Genomic DNA, 12,591 nt, shown 5'->3' with positions numbered 1-12,591 from the left:
TAAAGAAAAAATGTACAGATTAGTCATAGAGCCCTTTTGGGCAGTTTGGACAAATCTAAGTTCATAATTTACACCGATCGTACCATGTCATTGTTTGGAGTAATAATTATGCGTGACGCAGTTGTTGGAAATCACATTTATCTCGTGCACTCATCACTACCAACTAACCCCTCCCTTACCCAAAGTACACAATAATATAACCTATTTATGTACGTTCAGCTCTAAGAAACTGGCACTGGACCTGATTGCACGATTGATTGCCATTTAAGGTATGGGTGAATCGTTTAAAAACTAGGAGAAGTTGAACTAGGATCACGTCGAGTACATGCATCGTATATCCCGCGTGAGCTTTTCGTCTTTCGGCATTCATCATTTTATTGAGTAATATGTATCCATATCTACTTCTTTATTCAATGAAGCGTGTCGGTAGTCTCATCCGTACCATTTGGCTCAGTTTAAGACCTAGTCCGCATCTTTGAGCCCAGGAATGTAAACCCAAATAGTTCTTTACTTTCCTCTGCTGAGTTCTTGGGTGATGCCATTCGAGTTCACTATCTTCAAAAGCGCCCTGTGAAGTATCACAATTTGTACATTCACCACGACATTGCAATGCAACATCCCAAAGTTTAGTTTGTCATAATTCTTCAACTTGTGTTCTTTGATATCTCCGCGTGTGTTGAGTGAAACCCGTCCAAAAGCCAGGATATTCGGAGCTCAATACCTTTCCAAAAAGCACAACTTCCGTCGTAGTCCGCAAGCAGTCCCATTTATTACAGTGTTTTTACACATACATACATATGTACGTACATGCACATCTTACTATATATCGTTCCTTGGTTTATTGGTTTGCTTGTCCGTTGCTGCTTTTCACGATTCGTCATCATTATTTCTGATTTACGATATGATTTTCAATCCTATGCCAACTAAATGACTTCAGAATCGCTTGCTTGAGCAGCACGCGGCGACTCAGTTTGTGATATCTCTATGAAAAGTACTCCACTTCATCATTGGCGTTTCAGTGCTTGGTGGGGTGCGGTAAGAGGTATTCGGTTGTTCAGTTATTTATTTTTTTTGCATTAACTTCTTCAAGTAGACGCTGTCGTACCGGCATTTTGGAGTTCCGCAATTGAACGAATATAGTTTTAGTAGTTTTTGGTTTGTTTGTTGCTTCTCAATGGCAGTTGATTTTCCAAAATCTGTTAAAAGGAATAATTGATGCCTATCTCCGCGTAATATTCAGAGGGAGACGCTAGGAGCGGTTGGCACCTACTTGAGAAAGGATGGTGAAGTATTTGGCGTGTGATGCAGAAATGTTTGTATTTTGACTGGCAAGGCTGAATTATTTTGTGGTGGTTGTACAATGCCGTGTGACTGAGGAGTTTCTTTGAATAAAAATTAAAAACTGCATTATTATTATGTATTAAATTTATAATAAATTGAAAGCTTAATATAATATACATGATCAGGGCTTGAAGGCCGTCAGCTCGAACAACTTTATACACCCGATTGGTTCTTTTAATTTTTCTATAACTGCATAACTTTAACTCGTACACAAGTTTTCAGGGGTTTTTCCTTATATACTACTAAATATACTTCTTCTTCTTATTTTGGCCAAGTTGAAAAAAGTGCGAGAGTCGCTCCTTTTTCATGCTAACCCGCGCCAGCTGGACACTAAAGCCAAACCCTCTCCACTTGATCTCTCTAATTCAAAGGAGAGACTCTTCTTCTTCAGCAAAAGCAGAGTAAATTGTGCTTAAAAGTTTGCTCTCATAAAAAGTTCACTTCATGGCCACTGGTGCTTTATTTCCCTTCTATACCTGCACTCTACATGACCTTAAAACGTCAGATATCGGGATAGCAATTCTAAAGAAAAAAAGTGTTCTAGTCCTAGAGAGTAAATTTGTAGTAGTACAGGATATTCGCACAGGAAGTGCTAAAGGGTTTTCCAATAACAGGTGTAATTTTGAATAGCCCGCTATTTCGGTAGATGTCACTTTTGAAGCTGTCAGTTTTTGATATTACACAAGTAGAAACTACGCCATTAATAAAAATGAAACGATACAGGCTTAAGCAACGCATTGAAATTATTAAAATTCATTATAAAAAGGTGAAAATTTCGAACATTTTTGGGTCATCGTGAAGCATCGGACCGTAATACAGAAATTTGTGAAAAAATTCGAGCTGTTGGGACAAGTTAGTGATGTGAAGAATAAAACCCGTGCAAGTCGCTCAAGAACAGTCGAAAATATTGCTGTTGTAGCCGAAAGTGTTTCATTTGGAAGGAAATTTGATGTCAGATTTCCATTGTGTGAGCAATGGAGCAATCCAGAATGCATGCAGGGATGTTTGACGGATATTTTCTATACCGATGGGTCCAAGAATGAAATAGGGTCAGCAGCCGGATGGTACTTTAACGATAGTAATAAGTATCACTATGCTGGAAATGGGGGAAATGGCAACTACTTTCCAAACAGAAGTTTTTGCCATCCTGAAAGTAGCCGAATGGATAATCGAGAGGAGATGGAGCGGGAAACAGATAGGAGTTATCAGTGACAGTTAGGCTGCTCTGAAGCCCCTGGATAACGCGAAGCAAACCTCAAAGATTGTTCAGGAATGTAAAAAGAAGTTTAATTTTGTCGCAAGACAAAACATGCTTGTACTTATATGGGTTTTGGGACACTCCGGTGTTCAAGGAAACGAAATTGCCGACGAATTGGCCAACCGTGGATCAGCGGTGCCCCCACAGGGGCCAGAGCCAATAATCGGTTTCAGTTCCGCAGGAATCAAGAACTGGATTAGCGACAATTACATAAAGAGCGATTGTCCGGTCTAGAACGCTGCAGAACTGCAAAGTGTTTTGTGACAAGTCCGAACAGAAAACTGTCAAACTTTCTACTAAAATTTGGAAGGAAAGACGTTCGGTTGATGGTCGCTATCATTACAGGACACAACCCATGGGGTCAGTATATGACCACCTTTGGAATCATTGAGGACCCAATGTGCCTGCCATGCTTGGAGGAGTGTCCAGCCATTGCTAGAGCACAGCTACGAGTTTTAGGTTCCGACGTCATGAGAATGAGTAATATTCGTTCTCTGAAACTGGAGGATATTTACAGATTTGCCAAAGAATCTGGAAAATTCACACATGACTAACTATCTCTATCTCTGTCTCTATTCGCTCCTATCTCTTTCTCTGATACTTTTCTCCTTCCCTCCTTGACTGGTGCTCCTTGGCTCGACCTTTTCAAATTTCAATTTCATTTTTTTCAAGTGTTGAAGGAAACTCAGGGTCGTTGAAATTTATGAAAATGATCCGAAATTCCATTGAAAACCCATCTTGAGTGATGGTACCCATTTCCACTTCGGTGGCTTCCTCAACGAGCAAAATTGTCGGATCTGAGGCTCAGGAAATCCTAGAGTTATTGTTGAAAAGCCTCTCTATCCTCAACGGGTGACTGTTTGGTGAGGTTTATGGTCTGGCGGAGTCATTGGTCCTTACTATTTCGAAAATGAAGCTGGAGCAACAGTTACGATGAATGGATTGCGCTATCGAGAGATGATTAACGATTTTTTTTGACTGGAATTGGATGGTATTGATCTGGACAACGTTTATTTTCATCAAGACTGCGCTACGTGCCACACAAGCAACGAAACCATTGATCTTTTATCAAAATAACACCTCTTATTGGAAAACTCTTTATATAGATTCTACAACTTCTTCATCTCCAGATGATCCACAGTAATCAGTATGCTTGGCTCCGAAACCGGACCCATAGTTCAATAACACGTTGGTGTTCCCGTGAGAAACCGTAAGTTCAGTTTAGAAAGGTTCATCAAACCCAATGTTCCTCGTATATGGAAGAAATATACAAAGAAAAGTTAACGTGATTCTCTGCAGGTTTCTAGTTTAGTGCATTTGTTGTTTCAGGATACTCTAATCATCCCATTAATTGATAGCAAGAAACTAAGATTGTCTTGTATTACTGAACTTAAGCCCTCTTTCAGAGCGTTTTCTCACTGACTTTTCCGCTTCTTCATTCCACAAAGCATCACTGCGTCTCAAAATCTAGTACAGCTTCATGATATGCTATCAAAGATATTGTTAGATCCTCGACATTCTTGAATGGTGCGCTATCTGCCCCAATCAAATCAGCCGCGGGAGTGAGAAAAGGATGTATCCTGTCGCCTTTTTTTTTAATGGTGATTGATGGCGTGTTGATCAACGCTCTTGACGCACAACTTGGCAGAGGTATACTTTGGCACCCAATCAGCATGAAATAAAGGGTGTTTTTTTTAGAGGTTAGGTTTTCAAGATGAAATAAAACGTATATAATTTAATGTTATGGCCAAGAATTTAGCTTTATTATAAAGATAAGGGTTTGCCATTATGTTTTAAAAATGATTTCGGGCAAGTGGCCGCCGCGGCTGGCTCGAATAAATTCCAGCCGAGAGACCCAATTTTCGACCACTTTTTGCAGCAATTGGGGCCGTATGTCAGCAATAACGCGCCGAATATTCTCTTCCAAGACGTCAATCGTCTCGGGCTTATCTGCGTAGACAAGCGACTTCACATAGCCCCACAAGAAATAGTCCAGCGGTGTTATATCGCACGATCTTGGAGGCCACGCCACAGGTCCACGGCGCGAGATAAGGCGCTCACCAAAAGTTTCCTTCAATAAATCGATTGTTGCGTTGGCTGTATGGCATGTAGCGCCGTCTTGTTGGAACCAAAGGTCGTCCACATCAACATCGTCCAATTCAGGCACGAAAAAGTCATTAATCATGGCTCTATAGCGCTCTCCATTGACTGTAACATTATGGCCGGCTTCATTTTTAAAGAAATATGGACGAAAGATTCCCTCTGCCCATAGAGCACACCAAACAGTGACTTTTTGAGGATGTAACGGCGTCTCAGCAATGGCTTGTGGATTATGTCCACTCCAAATGCGGCAATTTTGCTTATTGACATACCCATTCAACCAAAAGTGAATTTCATCGCTGAACAAAATTTTCTTCGATGCGTCGCGCGAACCGAACCATTATTTTCGTAATAAATTTGCACGATTTGCAAACGTTGTTCAGGTGTAAGTCTATTCATTATGAAATGGTAAACCAAACTGAGCATAAATCAAGTGACAGCTGTCAAAAAGACCATCTACGAAAAAAGTAGTGCCAACCTAACCTCTAAAAACAACACCCTTTATTTCTATGACCACATGGAACGCAAGCTGCATGACATAGCTGAACATGCTGAGCATGTTGGGTCGCGTATTAGTGTTGGAAAAACGAAATCTATGACCATTAACCCCTGCCGTGCCATTTAGCTCGACGATACGTGGGCCCAAGTGTTACGCGTCAACGCGTCGTAAACAGATCAGAATAATATAAACTACTTTGTAACAACAATTATGATACTCGTGACTAACTCTGGTGGCTTACAGATAGAAACCAACATTCCATCGCGACCCAGGCTTGTGATGTTTAGGTTTGATCCGACTATCGGTACACGACCTCGGCTCGTGATATTTACGTTTGGCCCGACGATCTGGCTCCTCATATTCATGCTTGGGCCAAAATTTTCATCACGAGTCAAACTCGTTAAAGCACGACAAGGGATAAATAACACTCGGCCTTGCGCGTTCACGCTGTAGGGTCAACCTATCGAAGATGAAAATAAATTTAACTACAGGTATTTAGATAGTCAAGTCACCCCATGACGGTGGTACAACTGCTGACATCAGCACACAGGATATTTAAAGACAGGTCGTATTTCGCCACACCTAAAAGCATATGGCACCTTAAGCAGTTGGCTACCAGAACAAAGCTGAGGATCTTTAACTCGAATGTTAAGTCTGTGCTTTTATATGGCTATGAAACGTGGACTGTAGTGTTCTCAACCACAAAAATAATTCAAACTTTTATAAATCGCTGCCGTTGAGCCATTCGGCGTATCTGGTGGCCTGGTAACTGGATATCGAATGACGAGCTACTTACTCAAAGTGGTCAAAGACCAATTAAAATTGAGATTTGCGAACGAAAATGGAAATGGATCGGTTATACAATCCATAAACCTGCTACTGATTTCAGCAGAATGTCGTTGGACTGAAACCCGGAAGGCTCTCTTCGTAGAGAACGAATCAAAAAGCCCTTATTTCAAAATCGCGACTAGATACCTTAGTTTTATTTATGGCTATATTTAAAAGACGAATAGATTAGCAGTTGAAGTAATTATAATAGTTGGCTTTAATGTAAAAATAAAGCCTCATGTACTAAAGGGTGACTTTTTAAGAGCTATAGAAAAGTTTTTCAAAAATACACTCGTAAAATTCAGAAAAATTCATGACATTTTTATTTAAATCGATAGTACAGTCCACATAATTTAATTTTTGAAGATTATTTCATGCAAATGTTGACCGCGACTGCGCTTCAAATGGTCCATCCGCTTAGTCCAATTTTGGCATACTCTTTCCAATGTTTCGGCCGGTATCTCACATATAAATGCTTTAATGTTGTCTTCCAATGCGTTAATTGAAGCAGGCCTGTCTGAATGGACGTGAGTTTTAACATAGACCCACAAAAAAAAATCTAAAGGCGTTATATCGCACGATCTGAGTGGCCAATTGACAGATTGACAGGTCCCGAACGTGAAATAAAATGTTCACCGAACTCGCCTCTCAAGAAGTCCATTGTTACGCGTGCTGTGTGGCATGTGGCCCCGTCTTGCTGAAACCACATGTGATGCAAGTCAAGCTCTTGCATTTTGGGCCAAAAAAAGTTGGATATCATTTCACGGTAGCGCTCACCATTCACAGTTACGTTACGATTCGCAGCATCTTTGAAGAAGTACGGTCCAATGATACCTCCAGCCCATAAACCACACCAAACTGTGACCTTTTCTGGGTACATTGGTAGCTCTTGCAATTCTTCTGGCTGATCTTCACTCCAAAATCGACAATTCTGCTTGTTTACGTACCCATTGATCCAAAAATGAGCTTCGTCGACAACACAACTTTTCGATAAAAAAGGTGGACCTTAAACTTTCTTAACAGAACACGCATTTTTATAACAAAATTCAATGATTTGCAAGCGTTGTTCGTTTGTTAGACGATTCATGGTTAAATTATAAACCAAACTGAAGATGTTTGACAGTGAAACAAAACACGAAACGTGAGTCAGCTGTTTAAACCAACTGTTTAAAAAGATAATAGCTAAAAAATCAACCGTTAGTATCAATTCCGATGAAATACTAAGTAATTAATTAATTTTTTACCTCTAAAAATCTTTTTTTAACTTATGCTTTTGTTGCGAAACTCTTTGTGTGCGATAATAGCAACTATTTAAAAAATGCGTATCGCAAAATACTACATAATTTTCATTTAAACTTTATTCTCTTTCTCCTTATTCCCTCCTCACTAGCGCTTTTTCAAGCTTTAATACCGTTAACGAAAGTTTGGGACAAAAAAAAAAGAAAAAGAGAAAAACAAAAAAATATGAAAAAAATAACCCGTAAAAAATGCGTTCAAACCTGAAGAGCCATTCAATGTTGAAAAATTTCACATAAATTTGATTAAAATGTGTCAGCGCTAACCAAATATGGTTGGAAAAAAGGTGAAAATAATCTCAGAATACATACAAACACATGTACTGATATATGCACACCACACAAAAACCAACAACTCAAATTGCGCTGTCGCCACTACTTCCGCTTTAGAACTTTTTTCCAGCGCTTGTTTGCCAGATTCTGATGGGATTCCTTTACTTTTTGGCACCTCTCACCTTTGCGCGGGTGCGTTATGTTTGGTGTGCAGCGGCTGTGTGGTCGTAGAACGCATCTGATAGCTGAGTGCGGAGTGCCTTTCTGCGGACTGTATGTAAGTATGTGTGAGTAACACCGTTTGCTTTTTTTTATTTTACCGACTAACGTCGCTGATTCATTTGATGAGTTTGTGGTGCCCCTTGGAAAGTGCCACCCTGTCAAGTCAGTTCAGTTAAGTCAGTCAGGCGTCATTCAGTGCCAATGGCATGGCTACGAAGTGTGGTCGCCAGTGCACTCTTATTCAGCTGTCGCGCTCACCCCTAAAGATATATGTATATGGCGCATTGCCTAAAAAGTTATGTCCACGTGAACTGAGCAGAGGAATGGAGCATATGTTGTAACGTGGGAGAGTTGGTGCTCACGAAAAGGTATTTATATATACACACACACACCATGTACCGAAATTAATTACACTAATTGAAGAGTGAAGTTGAATGTGTTCGGCCACTATGACTGGGCTAAGCGTGTACCCTACACACATACGCGCACTCATACATACACACGTACAGAATTATCAACACCTTTGTGGGTTACCAAAAATCCAAGCACTCTGAGAGAGTGTACGTATATATGTATATACATATATTTATATGTAAATGGGTTAGGGTGGCCCTTAGGCAAATGAGGATCGATCAAGAATTTGCAGAATGAAATGAAAGGGTTGTGAAATTAAATATTAAATAATTTTTAATTTCGACTTTGACGTGCTCTTTTCGGTCTGGCCCCGCCTTTAGCACGATATTCGCTTGATTGGTCGGTTGTTTCAGGATCGTAAGCATAAATCCAAGTCTCATCTCCCGTAATGATGCATTTGAGCTTGTCCTGATAGTCTGAAAGCATTGTTTCACACACATCAACGCGACGACTTTTTTCCAAGAAATTGAGAGTTTTCGGTACCAAACGAGATTTAACTTCTCGTAGGCCCAAATGGTCTTTCAAAATGGTTTTCACAGATCCATCTGATATTCCGATCATATCAGTAAGGTCTTTAACAGTCAGCCGACGATTTTTGAGCACTAACTCTTTCACTTTATTGACGTGTTGGTCATCTCTTGACGTCGATGGTCATCCGGAGCGCTCCAAGTCATCAACACGTTCTCTTTGAAGACTTAGTATCACTTATAAACATTTTTCTGCGACATGGTCGAATCACCAAATGCCTTCTGCAGCATGCTAAACGTTTCCGCAGCCGAAATTTCATTCCGCAAACAAAATTTGATGGCACTTCTCTGCTCAATCAAATCAGACATTGTAAAAATCGAAACATGCACTGGTCGTTTGGTAAACACAAGCGTAAATATATTACTGATAATGACATTCACATGAAAGTTGGCCCAAATGTTATTAAGAGTGCTGCCAACTCATGAAAACAACAACTAGAGCGAAGTTTGACAAATAAATTCACCTTACTTTTTGCCCACAGTAGTATGTGTACGACTTGGTGGTAGGTTGGATAGATGGTTGAAGTGCCAGTAGTTACAAAAGCGCTATTTTGACACCATTATGAGACCTCAACGAGCAGATATCTACAGCCAGCCGAAGCAGTTAATATAATGGAGAAGATTGATGGGATTTAGGTTGGAGCACTGCCCAAGGTTGCCGAAGAAAGGAGCGCCCAGTGACCTTAACCGTCTAGCTGCCAAGCCCGGGCATTTACAGAGAAAATGATCACCAGTCTCCTTCTCTGAAAGGGCCCAACAGCTTCTGCAAGGGGGGTTAAATGGTAAATCTACCTTTTCTGCGTTAATGCCGATCGTTCAATGATAGTTAAGCGCAGCTACAAATTTGGTGCGTCTATTGTACTAGTGCCAAAAGGTTTTCGAAATAGCAAATGAGGAAATTCGTCTGTTCTACGCTTTCCTGAGAAATGAGTTGTGCAATTCCGGGGACTCCGATGACAGGGTTGGAGATCTCTGGGAACAAATCAGTCGACCCCTTCCTGGGAAGCTTATGAGCAATTTTATTTTCCTCTATGTTCCTGTGTCCTTAAATCAGAGAAATGATGTCTGCACACCTGAGAGATTTGAACTTTTCCCTAAAGTAGTGGATTAGTTTGGATCTGTGCACCATGACTTAGTCAGAGCCTTGATTGCGGCTTGACTATGAGAAAAAATGTTAATATCTCCCTTGCGTTCCTGAGCGATCTGCAGGATCCCAAAGTCTTCTGCCTGAAAAACACCTCATGGAAGAACTTGATGTAAGAAATAAAATTATTTTATTACATTTAAAAAAAAAAAATAACATTTTTTATACATATTTTTTACATATTTTATCAAAATACAATTTTTTTTACATCATTTAAGAAAATTTGATTATAAAAAAGATTTTCTTGTTACTTGAAGGAAAAAACTTTTTTTTGTAAATAATAATAACAGCCAATGACTTACTAGAGATTTTTTTGTTTTCAATAATAACCCTGGAAATATTTTTTTAAGGGAGGAGCCTGCTTTAGAGGCTTGAAAAAATCGATTTTTTTTTTGCATAAATGTCTTCCCAAACTATCCAAGGACATGTCCTCAAAATTTCAGAAGTAAATTCAAAATATTTTCGGAGTTACAGAAGAAATTGTGAGCAAGTGTCGAGCAGGTATACGAGAGGCCGGATCGCTCGAAGTGCGATTTCTCGGTTTTTTTATTTTTACGATTTATCCTAATTGGCGGGAAAGATAGGGAAAAAGTTAAACGTCCTATCGAAACGAGATAACATTGATTGTATTTGGAATTAAATTATCTTCTAGTTGAACCTAAAAAACCTTAAGAAAGTTATGATTAACCCACTTTTTAACAATCTAAAGTGAATTTGTTCTTCCAAAAAAAATTTTTTTTTTTAATTAGCGAAAAATTGTTGAATTTCTCACTTTTTGTTTAATTTTCTTGGTTTAACTAGAAGCTTTACTACACTAAAATAAAATATTGTTTGGGTTTTTGGTTTCAGATGAAAATTGCGACCTGCATATTTCCCGCCTTACGACACATGCACACTCGAGGCGCCTCGGCAAAATGCTTGTACCAGGTATAATATGACATATATTTTAATGTAAAAATTTGAGAAGACTGTTGAAATATATAACAATAAAACCTGAAAGTTTCGTTTCAATCGAATATTTATTACCTTCCCAAAAAAATCCACGAAAAAATCGATTTTTAGAAGCCTCTAAAGCAGGTTCCCCCCTTAAGAGATAAGAGGGCACCTTATTTGAGATTAATGGACATTTTTAAAATTCAATATATACAGGTATGTTAGTCAACGGATTATACAAATTATAGCCAACGCCTTTGCTACTCTGGAATCACTTTGGATTAAATAAAAACTTTTTTTAACCCTTTCCACTGGAAAGTGAACGATTCATGGCAAACTTAAGTTTTTCTAAAGGTGTAACCTAGTATTCTGCCGTAGTATTTCTGCCACCCTAATGTATATGTTGCAATGTTCGCTTACATATTTGTGTGTGTGTGTGAATGTGTCATATAGCACTCACGTGACTATTGAAAAATGCTAATAGTGTTGGGCAAAGTGTAAAAGAGTATACAACCGCGCATGCATCCACAGGGCATAGGGGCAGGAAGTTCAGACAACATTGTGCATTGATAACGTTCACTAGACTGTGACATAGATATCTGATATATGCATAGTGATAGTGACGTTGAAAGCAAGCATTGAAGTACTTTAATTACATACGCATGCACCAACAAAGCTACGACATCTGCATGTCCTGCATGCACCCCTACATGGCTTACTAGTTGTGGCACTCTCGGTCAATATGAAAGTGTGGAAAAGTCAAATGAAAATGGTGCAGACTTGAAGAGCGTTACATATACATATTTATACACACATATATTCATATACATATGCACATAGATTTCCTTGCTTTGCTTGCTCTAAACTGGCGAAACCATTTAATTGAAATTCTAATTTCCTTTCTAGCCATTAGAGTCAGTCAGCCAGGCAGGCGGTGGTTTTTCCAAGCATTCGCTTCTTTGTACTGAAATTCCCGCAACTTATTTATCTACTTTAAATGTAACTTTATTCGAGGCTGCCCTTCTCGCATCGCCTACTTTTAATTTAGTGGTCTCCACTCGCACAATTAGGCTGCTATTCCCTAATTTCCACTTTTATCTCTTCGAAATACTATTCTTCTTTGTGGTTTTTTTCATTCCAATTTACTGCTCCACCAGTTACTCGCTAATACCCTCCTGCGTATGTGCCCTCCTAGTTAAGCTATTTGGATCTAATTAAGTTCTATTGCTGTTACCTTAAATTGCCTTAAAGTGTAGAAAATCTTTGGTGAGCAGTGTGGGGTAGTTCCAGCCACCAGTAGGCACCGTTTAGAATTATAACATCACAAAACTGTTATTTAAGTACGCTGCACTTCGTACTCTGCCAGGTCATTCTACCGCAGTCTATCGTCTTTCTTCGTTGTTTTTTTCCACATCTGGCGGTCAGTTTCATTTGGAAATGTTGAGTGCAACACCACTGTTGAATGTCTACACCTAAGTAAAGGTATGCCTGCTGCTGCTTGACCGTGTGCAACTACTAATTGTGCAGAGGCCGTGTTTCGTTGAGGTCAAGGAGGCCGTAAATTTTTTTGCAGTTTTCTTTGGACAATTTGTAAAGGCAATTCGATTTTTTGCAAAAAATTGTGTCACGGTTAGCTTAAAGCGCATAACTAAAACTTAAAGCGTAAACCTCCTTGCATATTTTGGTGGTTTACATACATATATACATACAAAATTTGTGCTAACGCCCTTTATTTGGAGTTCGACCGAGCTCCTGCT

This window comes from Anastrepha ludens, chromosome 5 (assembly GCF_028408465.1).
Source record: "Anastrepha ludens isolate Willacy chromosome 5, idAnaLude1.1, whole genome shotgun sequence".
Taxonomy (NCBI): Eukaryota; Metazoa; Arthropoda; class Insecta; order Diptera; family Tephritidae; genus Anastrepha; species Anastrepha ludens.
The sequence above is the reverse complement of the archived record's forward strand: the minus strand, read 5'-3'. Positions refer to the sequence as shown.